The 17,101-nt window shown below is 41.6% G+C and overlaps 1 pseudogene; it reads right to left on the bottom strand.

Moving 5' to 3' along the window:
* Positions 1–15,443: 15,443 nt before the first annotated feature.
* Positions 15,444–17,101, bottom strand: part of LOC102419144 — a 33,220-nt pseudogene continuing 31,562 nt past the window's right edge.

The following is a 17,101-nucleotide window of genomic DNA, read 5'->3' as shown; positions in this document are numbered from 1 at the left end:
TGCCAGAATTGCTATTTTTGCATTTTGGGGACATTATTAAGTAAAATAAAGTTTCCTTGAAAACAAACACTATGATACTGGGACAGTCAATCTGATAGCTGAGACAGTTACTAAGAAACAAATGGACCGTGGGGCTGGGACCCCACCGATGCAGGGCCTCTAGTTAAATGATAATGAAATTTTTTTTTAAAAGAGTGAACAGTAGTAAAATGTTTTATAGAATTCTAGTAGTTGTTACTGAATATTTGGGGATATTTAACTCTAAACCTTTAGCTTTATAAAGAATTCATAAACTGTTCTTCCTACTATGAGTTAACAATTTTATCATACTTCTTTAATATACACAAGCCATATTGCAAATACTTTTATATGGTTACTTTCAAATATCTTTGCTCTCCCAATAAGCCAATATAAAACTATTAAAAATAATTGTGGTCATGTTTTACAAACAAATCCTTCTACTAGCATAAGGCAATTCCAATAAAAAAATATTTTTGAAGGAAGTCTGCCCTCTTCTTTCTTTTTACTTAATCACCCTTACGTATGTTAACCTAGTAGTTAGATTGCCAAGCAATAGACGTGCTCTAGAAATCTTAACTTCATGTTCCACTCTTTTTTCAATATAATGTTCAGTGCTACAGAGACAATGTAGAACTTTGATTGAGTAGGTCTTTAAATTTTATTTATTTATTTATTTATTTATTTATTTATTTATTTATTTATTTATTTATTTTAGAGAGAGAAAAAAACATAATTTGTTGTTTCACTTATTTATGCATTCATTGATTGATTCTTTTATGTGCCCTGAATGAGGATTGAACCTGCAACTTAGGTGTATCATGAGGATGCTCTAACTAAAACTGAGCTACCGGCCAGGGCTAAATAGGTATTTTAATACAGGTTAGAATTTTAAACATCATTTCTGATAAAGCACCCTTGAAAGTAATTTTTATATTGATCTGAATTCCCATTTAGTATATTCACATGTATTGTTATTGTATTTAAGCCATGTGTTATGGTAATGGTATATAATGGTATTTGGTGGTTGGTTAGAAAATGGATTGTTTGCCGGAATCATACTTGTATAAATTACATTACATTTATGAAAATTAAAAGTAATTTTTGAGGAAAAATGTGCAGAATAATGCATTGGAGCATGTTACAATTTTAAACATTCTATCTTTTAGTGATACTATATGAGTAAATTCAGAATAAAAACATAGTTAGGCTTCTAAGATTGAAGAATCAGAACCTGGTTGAAAATTTTTAGGATTACAGCAAATATTGACCAGTAGCAAATTTTCCCACCCTGAAAATTTCATTGAGTATTCAAGACATTTTTATAATGTTATATAGTTATTAGAGCAGCACTGCAAATAAACGTTCTAAGGAATAAAAGTCTCTCACTGATATATTGATAAGTCCTTCCATGTGCTTGTATTGCTCAGAGTTCTTTGTTGAGAACTAAGAAAACCAATTCTGCATGAATTAAGCAAAAAAAAATAATAAATTTATTAAAGGGATTAAGTAGCTCAAAGAATCAATGAAGAGGTAAAAATAATTAGGCTCAGAAAATTACTAGGATCTGGAATCTAGTTTGATCAAAAGTAGACAAAGAATACTTTGGATGCCTGGCTAGGCAATCAATATTGTTGAACTCTCAACTCCACTCTGGCCAGATTCCTTCCATGGCCACCAAATTATGTTATTCTTCAACTATTACTTTTATCTTGCACATTATTTATTCAATATGTAAATTCCTAGGTGTTTTATGTAAGTGGCCTAGTCATGTTCTGGCTGTCACAAAGTGGGAATACTGAATATGTTGCTAAGTAAATTTATAGAGCTTTCAGATCTTTTCAACACAGAGGCTGAGATAAAGGCAAGTGACAGATTTCAGATATATCAGAAAAGAGAATTTTACCACCCAAATAATTCCAAATAGTTGGCATTATGTTCTGAATGATACCTCATTATATACATCTGAAATTTTCTTCTTGATGTTAAATACCATTTGTGTTGGTGGTACACAGCAGCTGGTTATCTTCATGAGATCTGACATTGTGAATGGATCACTTAGCTGAATGTTGAGACAAAAAATGACAATGTATTATACAAAAGTTTAGATGAATATAATTTTATAACTGAACATACCTGGTTGATATCACTACTTTATTATATTTCTATTTTTGTAGACCTATTGATTTTTGCCTTAATAACTAATAATACTATTGTGGGGCTCAGATTAATCTTATGAGTCAATATTAAATTATAAATAGTTATTCATATAATTCTTCTGATAAGAGGACTATTGTAGTAATGATATACAGCTATGTAAATATTAATGAAATTTTTATAAAGATATTAACTTACACAAAAGTTGCCATGATATTTAAAGCTTGTCTATTTAGAAATATATAACATGTATTCTGTAACCTAATTAATAAAGATAAGTATTCCACAACCCTGTGCCATAATGGGCCCAGATCAAACACACAGAGCAATAATTCCATCAGCACAGGTGGTACACAAAGCTGCTGGTCGGGCCCACGGCTATCACATATGGTTGTGTAATTTGTGAAGAGCTCAAAGGTACCAGGCTGAGGGAACTAACAAAGGCTGACAACCTATTGCTTGCCACACCATGTCCCTCTGTTGAACATTAATCTGCTCAAAGGCAGGAGGTATTGAAGTCATTCAGGATGCTATATGTACCAGTGGTGAATTCATAACTTGGGTCCTTTCCTAAGATGTGCAATAATTTCATGTGGGTTGTGGTTCGACAAATCGAAGTTGGCATTTCTTCCCTCTTTGCCAAGCTTTGAGTTTGATAGAAATTCCAAGTTAAAAATGTTATCCTAAGTGAATCTTTGATATTTAGCAAAAGAGCTCTCCTCAAATTGATCCTTTTCAAATGAGACATTGATAGAATATTGATTTATGTAAATGAAAACATTTATGTGATACAGAGAGTTTTTTTAAAATCTTTATTGTTCAAAATATTACATAAGCCTCCTGTTTTCCCTCTTTGACCTCCCCCTGCCCTCCAAACCCATCCTCCCTGCTGGCCTAGTGCACTATTGTCTGTGTCCATGGGTTATGCATATATGCATATAAGTTATTTTGTTAATCTTTTCCTGTATCCCCCTCCTCCCTTCCCTCTGAAACTTGTCAGTCTGTTCCATGGTTCCATGTCTCTGGATCTATTTTGTTCATCAGTTTATTTTGTTCATTATATTACACACTAGAGGCCCTATGCATGAAATTCATGCAAAGGGCTCGGCCCTCACAGCCCTGGCTACCTCAGCTGCCCTCACATCCCCGGCTTCGTCCAGAAGGTAGTCTGGATGGTCGTCCTGCTGTTCGGTCTAATTAACATATTAGCTCTTTATTATAGAGGATACTAGAGGCCCAATGCATGAAATTCGTGCATGGGGGGGGGAGGATCCCTCAGCCCAGCCTGCACCCTCTCCAATCTGGGACCCCTCCAGGGATGTCCTACTGCCGGTTTAGGCCTGATAGGAATTGGGCCTAAACTGTCACTCAGACATCCCTCTTGCAATTTGGGACCATGGATCCTAACCGCTCACCTGCCTGCCTGCCTGATCACCCCTAACCACTCTGCCTGCCTGCCTGATTGCCCTTAACCACCTCTGCCTGCCTGCCTGATCACCCCTAAACATCTCTGCCTGCCAGCCTGATCATCCCTAACCACTCTCCCCTGCCAGCCTGATCACCCCTAACCGCTCTCCCCTGCCAGCCTGATCACCCCTAACCACTCTCCCCTGCCTGCCTTATTGCCCCTAACCACCTTTGCCTTGGCCCACCACTGTGGCTTTGTCTGGAAGAATGTCCGGAAGATGTCCAGTCTATCCAGTCTAATTAGCATATTACCCTTTTATTAGTATAGATAAGTGAGATCATGTGATACTTGTCTTTCTCTGATTGGCTTATTTTGCTTAGCATAATAACCTCCAGGTCCATTTATTCTGTCTCAAAAGGTAAAAGATCCTTCTTTTATACAGCTGCATAATATTCCATTGTGTAAATAAACAATTTATGCATTCATCTACTGATGGGCAATTGGACTGTTTCCAGATCTTAGCTATTGTAAATGATGCTGCTTTGAAAACAGTGGTACATGTATTCTTTCTGATTGGTGTTTTGGGATTCTTAGGATATGTTCCTATAAGTGGGATCACTGGGTCAAATGACACTTCCATTTTGAGGTTTTTCATTTATCTTCTCTTCTCTGCTCCAGAACATTGGGACTGATTTTCCCCCTTTCATGGATTTCTTAAAAGCAGCGTAACAATTCAAAAGCTGTCAAACAATAGAAAAATGTTGTTTTTTAATGAAAAGAATTTTGAGCAGGAATAACTTTACATATTAGTAAATATATAGTCTCAGTTTTTGTTGGCCTTTGAGGACCTGAAGTTTAGAGTTTTTTCTTCTTTTAGGATTGCTTTACAGCTTTCTGTGATCTGATATCTGGCCTCTGTAGTAGAATCAAGATATGAATGCTTCTCTAATTGTAAATTGAAACCCAAATCTATAATCTCAAATCCTGGTGATTCCAAATCTCTTTTTGAAAACAGAAAGGCTGCCACTCAGATGATTTTCTAAATGAGTTATATTTCCTCCTCCAATTGTTAGTAGGCAAGGAGGGGAGCAGTGGTGAAATCATCTGTTGCCTGACTTTTGTGAAGGGAAAATATTGATATGACACACAATTTTGGGAGATGAGTAAAGATTATGAGGAAAAACTACTTAAACAATTACGAATTATATTTTCTGCTGAGACATCTGATAAATGTTAGTTTGTTATTTTTGTCACCTGTGAACTGGGCATCTTTTTTTTTCTTATTATGGTGATGAGCAGGGTAAATGCCATGCATTGATGCTCTGTGTATGTTGGGGAAGACTTTCAAGCATTTGGAAAATGATTTAGAACACGTCAACAAGAAACCAACTTGTGAAAAAAAACTTTCTCCTCGTATGTTGGACCGGCAATTATGCTAATAAATTTCTCTTAATTTTAGCAGTAACATGAGGTAAAGAAGTAAATTTGGAATTCAAAATGTCTAACTCAGAGTGAAGCATACATGGAGGTGTTACAAACAAATACAAATACTTGTATTTGGGGGACACAGCCTTCTCTTAGAACAAATTGTGAAATGAATATCTCTCAGTGAAAATGTTTATCTTAGCTCATGAAACTGTCAGATTTTTAAAATTATAATGCATACATTAAACTGACTGGGAGAATTCAAATAATTCATGATCAAAGATTTTGACCTCTTAGAATTTACCATCTAAATCAGACTATTAAGATAGATAGTAGAAGCAGATGCAGGAATAATTCAAGATATAGATAAAATGTTAGCATATTTGCAGAAACATTTTCTATTTATATCATAGCTGGTGCTTCATATTGACCATTTTTACTATATATTATTAGCATATTTATATAAAAGTGTAAGCACTTGATGAATGGCTACTCATTTTTTTCCAAATAAAATCTAGAAAAGTCATTTTTCTCTATAAGTTTCATATATATATATATTTGCTATGCAAGCTTGTTTTTGTTTTTGTTTGAATTTTTAATATCAAAAGTTTTTAAAACAAAGATTACATTTCTTTTTTCAGGAAAGGACAAAAGCAAATGGTTAAATTGTAAAGAGTTCCTGATAAAAGATTCAGGATGTATTTCTTGACCTGACCTGTGGTTCTTCACACCCCTCATTTTCTTCTGACAAATTAATCCATACCTTTGTCTTTATTTTCTTCTCATCTCTCTAGCAATATATCATATCCAATCTTGAAAGCAAATACCACAAATATGAGCTATTACCAAGAATATTAATGTCACAGGCATCACAGAAGAATGCAGTGTCCCTATTTATAGAGTGTGGGTCCTCAATTTTTATTCAACCTCTTTCTTACTTCCTCATGTTATTATCACACATATTGTTACAAAAATGAAATTGGTTTAAATAAATATCAGGACAAATAGGAGTGGAAAGAGAAAGAAGCAGCATAGTGTGGCTACAGAATGAAAAATGTGAAAGGTTTCCTCTGTCTCTGAGGCAATGAAGATGAGTGAACATTTTCAAAGAGTTAATCATTATTTTTGTCATGTTGTCACGTTGTCTCCTCTTTCCTTTATATGGACTCAAACCACTGCCCCTTCTGCTTTTTGATATAATATAGCAGTTGATAGAGAAAATAAGAGGGAATCACACATATTTAGGTACTAAATTGAATAAACTGAAAATGGGGACCAGAGCACTCTTTACTTGACCTTATATTTCCCCTGTCTCTGAAATTAAAACTCGGTTGTTTAAGACTCTTACTTGAAATCAGATGAAAGAAAAAAAATTCCTGCAGATAGCAACATTTAATCAATTCCAAAAGTTCACTCTGCTCCCATTTATTTTCTATAAAAAATAACCAGATGTTATTTTTTAAAAGCTTTGACTTTTACATAAATAATTACATACTTTCAGAATAAATTGGAAAAAATATAGAAAAATCAGATTCTGTGTTTAAATATTAAAATTCTGGTTTATATCCAACATCCAAAGGATGTTGAAAAATTAATGAAGGTAACATTGGATATCGCCAGGTTGGACTAATCTGTTCATATTTTAGCAAATTAAATCCTCTTAACTAAAGGATTTTGTATAATTTAGAAATGTTTGCAGTTAAAATGATTCTTTTCATGTATATACATACATAAAAGGGTTTATAAGCTGTTGTGTGCTGGCTCCCCAAATATCACCAACATAATATATCCATAAGACAGATTTGAGTTATCGCTTACCATGGTAAGGGAGAAGACCATCTCAACAGGAGCTTTGCAAATGTCTCATGGGGGAGGAGTAGCAACATTAAATTTTATTCATTACTAGAGGCCCAGTGCACAAAATTTGGGCACGGGTAGAGTCCCTAGGCCTGGCCGGCGATTAGAGCCGATCAGGTTCCCTGCCTCCCTGCCTCCCTGCCTCCCCGCCTCCCTGCCTCCTCCTTCCCTCGCTCCCTAAGTGCCCCACCACCGTTGCTGGTCACCTGCCATGTTCTGAACCGCCCCCTGGTGGTCAGCGCATGTCATAGTGAGTGATCAAACTCCCGGTCTCCTGGTCGAACTCCTGAGGAGACATTTTGCATATCAGCCTTTTATATATATAGATTTGCAACTTGATTTAATGGGGGTGTTTTAATTTGGAGGATTAAGGAGGATTGATTAAGCTTGGGTAATGTAAAAAATAAGGTGAGCCCCCAAATTCAGGGTCCTGGTAGAATACGAAGCATACTCAGGAGCCAGGCAGCAAGGCAAATATCTTTACTCCTGAAGGAGGGAGTGCAGCACATGCTCTGGCAGAACACAACACTGAGCAGGCAATCTGCTTGGCTTTTTAATCTTGATGCACATGACCTGTCCCTCACTCTTGATTGGAGCTCAGGTGCATAGTCTTTCTTGATTGACTAATTTGAAGGGACAGTTGGCCTTTGCCATTTTAAGATGGCAGCCCCCAGGGGAGCTGCAAGTCATGTGGCTAAAATGGTGGCTGCCAAGTCACGCAGTCCAAAATGGCAGCCTAAGCTGCTCTTTGATGGAAAAGTTGACTTGTTTATTCTCACAATTCCCCCATTTTCTTTTCCTTTTAAAAAAAATACATTTTATTGATTTTTTACAGAGAAGAAGGGAGAGGGATAGAGAGTTAGCAACATTGGATGTGCCCACAACCAAGGTACATGCCCTTGACTGGAATCGAACCTGGGACCCTTTGGTCCACAGGCCGATGCTCTATCCACTGAGCCAAACTGGTTAGGGCCCCATTTTCTTTATTTAAACTCTTTTCTTCAAACTCGGCTAACATTAACCAGCTTTCATGTTCTGCAGTGTCTAGGAGAAGACTATTTTGCTGTTTGGTCAACACAGTTTCAATTAGCCTTTGGATGATACATGTAACATCCCCTCACTGTAACTTCTAATCAAAGGGGTGAATATGGACACTATCACTTCCTTCCACTTTCAAACCATTGTTCTAGTGAATGGGAGAAAGGACCCTCAGTTCCTGGGTTCTCACTCACTCATCAGCTAGAGTTGTTAGTCCCTGTGGGGCCTCAGTGATGGTCCATGTGGCTATGTTGTCAGGGATGAACATACAGCACTGACCCCCAACATTACACAAACTGGTAATTGAGTTATCGCTTACCATGGTAAGGGAGAAGACCATCTCAACATGAGCTTTGCAAATGTCTCATGGGGGAGGAGTAGCAACATTAAATTTTATTCATTACTAGAGGCCCAGTGCACAAAATTTGGGCACGGGTAGAGTCCCGTTTGCTGTTTGGTCAACACAGTTTCAATTAGGGAACCTGATCTGGTGGGATCCTTTTCCCACCAGAATCGTATCCAAGGCCAACCTGTTCTCCCAGGTCATCCTGCTGCTGGTAGCTAGCTGTTCAGCTATCCCTTTAGCTGCATCTTGAATATAGTTAATGAGCCTTTTCTGGTTATAGTAAGTGTAATTAATCCAACAACATTCTTGTTACATCTATTTATTATATCTTAACAACTTTGAAATTTTAAAGCCAATTATTACTTAAAGCATTTTCTTGACCAATTTTGTAAAAGGAATAACTCTATGTGAGAGTACTATTTTATCTTTCTTTATAAAAACAGGAGTGCCCCTGCTTCAGTGCTAGAGGGTACTTCTACAGATCTGTTCCTCCCAGTGTTATGGGCAAAAACAGAACCTTGGAGACTAGTTATGGTTATGGGAAATATTAATTATGCTGTTAACCATGATTGCCCTTTCTGTTCAAAGAAAGGACATTCCAACCTGGCTGGGATCGTATGCCCCCTGGGACCTGGGAATCACCCTTGGAATGCGGTCCATCCTCATTCACCAACTGCCCATTATCATGGAAGCATTAACCTGTTGCCTAAACCAGCCTGTATAGCTTACTTCCTAATACTCATAAACCAGGGAAGAGCAAACTAAAGTCCCTAAAAGATAGAAATCCAACATTATATTATAGGTACAGAGACAGAAATCTCAGTAGCTAAGAGTTTCTACTGGCTAACACCATGAGAAGGAAAGCAGGGAGAGTCCCCAAGATTAAAAATTCTTGGCAGCTGCTGGGACTTTCCTGCAGACTCTGTCATGTGTTCAACCTCACCACACATAACTGGGCTTTCCCAAAATGGGACTTGCCCCATCTTTAAACTAATTAAACAAGCAACAAAGAGACATAAAACATTAACAGAAACACTCAGGCATGCACAACACACTAAAAATTGCCCCGCGTTAAAAAACACACCAGAGCAATGTCTTCTGTCCCTGGTTTGGGAACTGCCTCTCCTGAGAATGTCAGCATTCTCCCAATGAATTATTTCAGGGGAATGTATTCTCTGGGCCTAGAATTTCTGTTTCCCATTCTCAGCAGGTCCTTTGTGACTATGTACTCAACACCCCATAGTGGAGGTTTCTTGTACTCCCCGAGATCTGCTTCATCCCTCTCTGGCCACTTCCCTCGCAGGAGAACGGAACCACAGATCAGAACTCTGCACTCGCTTTATGTCCAAGACACATCCCAGTCACATATGCCCGACTTCTGAGGACACCCAATCACCAAAGTAGTACTCAGTTCATTTCCCACCTTGGCTCATGGATGAGGTTACCTGATTGCCGCAGGTCTTGCTTGGGATCTTCCTGCGTTGCTAGCTGACTCTCGATCCCGAGCTCGTAGTTAGCCCAGAGGTGATGGCTGTCCCTCTTCACTGAGGCCGCCACAACTTGGCAGCAGGGCACACCTCCTGAGGAGAGGGGTCTAATTTCCCCCTGTGATGACAAACAGTATCCTGGATGAGCCCCCAAATTGTAAGAAATAAGGCGAACCCCCAAATTCAGGGGTCCTGGTAGAACATGAAGCATACTCAGGAGCCAGCAGCAAGGCAAATATCTACTCTTGCAGGAGGGTGAGCAAGCACATGGTCTGGGAGCACACGACACTGAGCAGGTGGTTGGCTCAGCTTTTTAATCCTGAAGCACGTGACCTGTCCCTCACTCTTGATTGGAGTCGGGTGCACATTCTTTCTTGATTGGCTAATTCAAAGGGAGGGTTTGGCCTTTGCCATTTCAAGATGGCAGCCCCCAGGGGAGCTGCAAGTCATGTGGCCAAAATGATGGCTGCCAAGTCACGCAGTCGAAACTGGTGGCTGCCTAAACTGCTCTTTGACAGAAAAGATGACTTGTTTATTCTCACAGGTAAGAATCAGGACTTAACACTCTAAGATTGGTAGAAATAGTAGAGCAAGGATTTGGGGGCTAAGAATTCAAAGACTCATAGGATATGATCTGTTAATTCTTTATATTGAAAGGTTGATGAGTTTTTCATGAAGTTCCTCTAATAAGCTATACATTTATATACTTGGGTAAGAGTCTTCTGGAATAATAAAGTTATGCTAATGGAAGGAATAGAATACTAACATCATGTTAATTTAGAAAATAAGCTTTGGGAGAGAGTAGGTGGTTTCATCATCAAGCTATAATTGTACCCATCATTTCTTCACTGTTTCACTATTTTCCTAATATGCCTGAATTATTCTTATTGTTATAGTTGAAACTGACATCAACTCACATTTTACAGGGCCTGAGGCCTATATAATTTTGCCAGCTCTCTTTTGGAAAAAGAATACAAAATTATGGAAAATAATAAATTCACATGGCTTTGAAAGTTGCCTTTACCAGTAATATTTATACTGTGAAACAAAAATGTGGGGTATTGAGTTCAAGTTTGTTTTCTCACCAAATTAAAGAACAAAGTCATGGACAAAACGCATTAGTAGAACTGGTTTATTGAGAGCATCCATGCTAATTAGTCTATTAGTCCATGTGTAGAGTACCACATGGCCAGAAGCCATGTGAGTGCAGGCATGTGCTCCCCTGCACAGGAATGTCAAGATCCCATTGTGTGTGGGGAAAAGGGGGAGGGTGAGAGGATGTGTGCATCTTTTAATTTAGGGGGTGGATATAGCCTTGCTAGCTCCCAATTGGTCTTTTAAAAAAATTCTGCCTTAATAACACTTTTGGGATTGGTTATATGCCTCAGTGTCTTGTGATTGGTTATCTGCAAGCTGCCGGTCTTGGAAACATTCATACATTTTAAAGTTTGTCTCCTGCATGTTCCCTTACTTCCCTACCCAGATGGGGTGCCTTAGTAACAACACCTAGTTGGGTTCCCCAGTTTTATTCCCCCTCCCATGGTCCCAGTCCCTGTCTAGCTAGCTTCCCTCTGTCTCCTCACTTGGAGTGATACTTTTACTCCATTATTGTCAGGGTAAACCCATTTCTGTGTAAAATTATATAACAAAACAGTTATATGTCGCTCTGGGTTGCAACTTTATAGACATAGGGTGAAAAATTTTACTGGGGAGAATGAAGTATTTAGAAACAGGACCTGTAGTAGCCTTGGTGAAAATTAATTCAAGATAGTACAAAGATGTAGAAAAATTATGGTAAAGCTTGACTATTAGTGCTATAGTCAGAACTCAAAAAGGATGGGAACCAGTTGACAATCAAGTGGCCAGACTTATAGGTCAGGCTGGGCCAGCACTCAAGATAAGAAAATCTCAAAAAAGGTGAAGAAAATAAGTTTATTATTTGGGCAAGCACTGTGAGCTGCAGAGATTGAGAAAAGGGAATTAGAAATTCCTTCTAAGACAATCTAATCTCTTTGTGGTCTTCATACACCATTAAGAAGAAGATCTTGATCCTAATGTTAGGCCAACCTCTAGTCTTGATGCCATTATGCTTCATGACAAATAATGAACCAAGTTTAAATCCTTGGACTTTAATTGGTATTTTCAAAATGTTAGTCTTTTTCATATCACCTTTACAATTTAACTATGTACAAGTATTTCATGTCAGACTGTTTAGTTTTGACTACATCAACTATTTTTGACACAAATATATTTTTTAAAATTTTGTATTATTATTTTTAAAAACATTATCGCCTATTATAATTATGCAAAATAAATTTAAATTAAAAAAGGTTCTAATAATAACAAAGCTTGCTTTGTCTTCTATAAAAGTATAAGTAAGGTGTACAAGACATAATAGGCATATTGATACCTTTGATTTGATCAGAAGATTGATAGATGCTTGAATAACGCTTGTCTTTGTGTTTCAGTTTTTTATTAAATGCATTGCAATATTATGCAAATGTCCTTCTTTGAAGAAAACACTTAACTTTCATTATCAAGAAATATTGATACGATAAAATTTTAATCTCTCCACAAAATGGTGTATTTCCTTTCATGTTTGTAGCCCGTATGGCAACTAGAGACAAGATAATTATATCTAGACTAATAAAATAAGCAGCATCAAATTAAAGACATTAATTCTGACATTACTCTTCATTAATGCATTTCTCTGAATATATATCTTTGTCAGGTAGAGGATAAGAAAAATATGATAATCCTGCTGTTACATAACTGACAGTCAAGAAATACTTATTGTGCATCTATTATGTTGCAAGTATTATTCTGGCATTAGAAATATAGCAAAGAATAAAATTTCTAACCCTCTATATAACATTGGAAAAATTACACTCACTACATAAGTTGACCACAAAATATATTAATCAAATACATTATATAATATAATGCATATAAATATACATCTACACTAATAAAAGAGAAACATGGTAATTAGCGTACGACCGCTACCCTTCCCATTGGCTAATCAGTGAGTATATGCAAATTAACTGTCAGCCAAGATGGCGGCCGGCAGCCAGGCAGCTGGAAGCGAACATGAGGCTTGCTTGCTTCAGTGACTGCGGACTCCAACGTTCCCCGCCTAACTTGCTGGCCTCTCAGCTGCAACTCTAAGCAACTATGTACTATGTTGCAAATAAGAAGCTAAACAAAACCCCAGAAACCGGCTTTCATTCAGCCGGGCTTTAGCAACATTGTATTGATGTTTTCAGTTGCAAGGCCTCAGAGCTAAAGCTGGCCCAGAATAAAAAAAAAAAAAAAAAGAAAACAAGGAGCAGTTGGAAGCTTCAGTCACTCGCTTCCGGAAAACAGCCCTCAGCCCCTCACCCAGACTGGTCAGGCACCCCAGTGGGGACCCCCACCCTGATCCAGGACACCCTTCAGGGCAAACCAGCCAGCCCCCACCTGTGCACCAGGCCTCTATCCTATATAGTAAAAGGGTAATATGCCTCCCGGCACCGGGATCAGCATGACAGGGGCAGCGCCCAAACCCCCTGATCAGCCCTGCTCTGTGCCTGATAGGGGGGAGCTCCCCAATCCCCTGATTGCCCTGCGGCTCTGTGTTTGACAGGGTAGAGCCATAACCTCTCCATCGGCCCTGCCCCAAGTGTGACAGTGGCGGCGTCCCAACCCCCTGATCAGCCCTGCTCTGTGGGTGATAGAGGGTGGTGCCCCAACCCCCCTCCACAGGCCTTGCTCTGTGTGTGACAGGGTAGAGCCATAACCTCCCCATTGGCCCTGCCTTGAGTGTGACAGGGTGCAGTGCCCCAACCCCCTGATCCGCCCTGCCCTGAGTGTGACAGGGGGGCGGTGCCCCAACTCCCCTATCGGCCCTACTCTGTGAGTGACAGGGGGGAGCTCCTCAACCCCCTATCGGCCCTACTCTGTGAGTGACAGCGGGGAGCTCCTCAACCCCCTGATCGGCCCTGCTCTGTGCGTGACAGGGTACGGAGCCCCAACACCCCTGATGGGCCCTGCTCTGTGCGTGACAGGGGGCAGGGCCCCAACCCCCTGATCGGCCCTGCTCTGTGAGTGACAGGGGGCAGCGCCCCAACCCCCTGATTGGCCCTGCTCTGTGTGTGACAGGGGGTGGCGCCGCAACCTCCTCATTGATCCTGCCTTGAGTGTGACAGGGGGCAGTGCCCCAACCCCCCAATCAGCCCTACCCTGAGTGTGACTGAGGGTGGCATCGCAACCTCCCGATCCGCCCTGCTCTGTGCATGACGGGGCGGCACCCCAACTCCCCAATCGGCCCTGCTCTGAGCCTGACCATGGGCTGCACCTAGGAATTGGGCCTGCCCTCTGCCACCCGGAAGCAGGCCTAAGCCAGCAGGTCGTTATCTCCCGAGGGGTCCCAGACTGCGAGAGGGCACAGGCCGGGCTGGGGGATCTCCCCCCCCCGCCCCGAGTGCACAAATTTTTGTGCATCGGGCCTCTAGTATAAATATAATTATATAACTATATACATAATAAATAAAAATGTTAATATAAATGCAGTGATGGATGCCACCCCTGATACTACGTAATATTATCACCATATATTGCTATTGTGAAGATCAATATCTACCCCAGACATTTTTGTAGAATCAACAATATTTTGAACACTGTCTCTTATTAACCCAACATCTAATAATGTGATGTGCCAATTGACACCATTTGCAAAATGTTTTTGCCTGTGTGGGGCTAAGAATATTTGCCAACCTTTACTATGATTACTCATCTCGAAAGACAAGAAGTGATTAAATCCATATTTTATTTTTTTTTAGTTAAAAGTTTTAATATAGTTTCCAAATACATTTCATTAGACAATCTTACACAAACGCTCCTAAACCAACAGGCATTATCTGGTTTTACTTGCCTCTAGTTGGCTAAAATATAAAGCAGAGAAGTGTGACTACATCTGCTGGGGGTGAGGTGGGTTGTGTTCCAATGGCTCAAGCGTGGGCTGCATATGGTCCACCCAAGGTGTGGGGTGTACAGCTTTGGAGACCAGGCTATCTCCCTGCCTATGAGGGTAGGTGAGGCTGGGGAATTTCTTCTGAAGTATCAGAGCCCTGTGCTCAGGGACCTTCTTTACAGGCATGCAGTGCCCAGCTAGGCTCTTGGCCATACTCTGGGGTGGGGTGGGCATGATGCCTGCTCCAGTGAATGTTGCCAGTGTTGGTGTGGTGGCCTGTTGTCTGAAACCAGTTTTCTGCCCTCTTCAAAGGCCGTGCTAGGGACCCCCTCTGTCTATTGTGGAGGCCCCTGACCCTGGATGGTCTTGGGGGCAAGTGACCTATGTGAAAGGGACAAAGAGGAGGGTTAGGGGAATGGGAACCGTCATAGATCCAGTGGACCTTTTCTAGATAAGTCTCTCCAGGCATCAGGCCTACCTCTCAACACCCCTTGGTAGCCTGAAGGAACCTGGGGTAGATAACAAGTGGGGGCTGCCCTCCAGCAGTCCTCAGAGCACCCTAGCTCACCATTAAGGCCCCAGCGCACAAACTGTGACCATAGGAAGAATGAGGGCACAGGGGCGCCTTAATCTAAAGAACCAAAACCAAACTTTTTTGGGGGGAAGGGCAATCTAAAAATATATACCCTGAATCAGACCGTGGGAAATGGGAGATAAAGGTAGTAGCAGGACATCCAGCAGGCCCAGTGTTTGAGCTCAAGGGGACAGACCTAGGAGCCTGGACAGATGGAGGAACCCATGGGCTGGCAGAGGCATGAGAGGGGTGAAGAAACCGGGCGTGCCAGGCCCAGTGAGAAGCTGTGATGTCTTAATGTGCCATTTCAATTCAAAGATCCCCAGTTGGCTTCTGAATGGACAGTGCGCATTCAGACTGGCCAACCCAACGGGGCGTGTGGTTCCCCAAGCTCTCTCCTCCACCCTGCCAGTGAGGGGCAGGCAGATGGGTGGACAGATGACAAAGCAGCAGGCTCCTGGGCAGCCAGCTCCCAGCGCTATGTGCTCCTGGCCTTCTGTCTGCCTGTCCCCTTCATAGTCAGTGCAGCCTCCTATGGCCCCCTTTGGAGCCAACGTCATCGTGGTCACTGTCATCCCCATTGAATGGGGCTGTACCAGGCTTGGGGCAGGTGTTCTGGCTGCACTGGGCCACATACATAGCCGGCCTGCGTCCATAGAGCTGGCTGAAATCAGAAAGTCCACACCCTGGTCCTCCCTATGCATAGCCATGAAGCAAATGCTCTTCTCACTGGCCTTGTCAATCTGCATCTGGGCCCATAGCTTCGTGTTGATGATCAGCCGCAGGTTCGCCTCACTAGTTGGGACTGTAATGTCCAGTCACCTGTTGATGCCACGTCGTTGGGTCTGAGCAGTCCTTGGCCAAAGACAAACAGCTTACATCGGATTTGTAATGTGTTGCTCTCAGTCTCCTCCTGGTGATCATTTCCACTTTTTCCAGCAACACTTGTTTTACGTTGCCTTGGTGTAGGCAGCTGCTGATTCGTCCAGGACTCCTTCTCAGGGGGCCTCCTGGAAGTGGCACTGAGTCCCTGACTCGCACACGAGTTTTCTCTGGTGGTATCCGAAGTGACCGCATTTAATTTAGTGGGGCCAACGTGCTCACTCACCTTCTGGCCAAATACAAATGCGTTGCAGGTGGCCTCAGCTCTATTGGTCGAGTTTTCTAAACTGGAGCTGATAGGAAACAGCTGGTCGCGGATCGGTTTCTGACTGGGGTGTTCGGCATTTTCCCTGTGGGCTGCTTCAGTGTTGTTATTTATTAACTTCATCCTTCAAGTTCTGCCCAAACACAGACTCTTGCTGTGCAACTTGCTCTTTTTCTCCCAGTTGTCCTCCTCAGAAGTATTGCTAGACTCGTTTCTGGGGATCTCCCTCTTCAGGTGCTGGCGCCTGGTCTCCTGGTCTCCGTTTGGGGGGGCCGGGAGCCCGGGCTGGGAGCCTGGAAGGGGCGGTACCTGCAGCGGCCGAGCCCGCTGGTGCTGCTGCTGGGAGGCCCTGAGAGGGCCTTTTCTGTGGGGCTGTAGCCCTTCCCCGGAAGCCGGCTCTGCTGCGGCTCCTTGGCTTCTGGCTTGCAGACCTGCCCTGGGTGCCTGGCCATGGATCAGTGTTGGCGACCTTAAGGGGAACCCACTGATCCTTTCCCCTGGTTCTGAGTCAATATTGCCTGCAGATGGCTCGCAGGAGGTTGACTGGATGAAAACATTGTTTTTTGATACTGACTGTGAAGGTGGGAATTGGGTGAAAGAGGACCTCCTATCTCTCTTGACAGGAGAGCAGTGTTTCCACCTTCCCGGCTGGAGCCGCCAGTGGGCCTCTTCATTTGCCAGGTGCAGCATTGT

This window comes from Myotis lucifugus, unplaced genomic scaffold (genome assembly GCF_000147115.1).
Source record: "Myotis lucifugus unplaced genomic scaffold, Myoluc2.0 scaffold_469, whole genome shotgun sequence".
Classification (NCBI taxonomy): Eukaryota; Metazoa; Chordata; class Mammalia; order Chiroptera; family Vespertilionidae; genus Myotis; species Myotis lucifugus.
The sequence above is the reverse complement of the archived record's forward strand: the minus strand, read 5'-3'. Positions and strand labels throughout refer to the sequence as shown.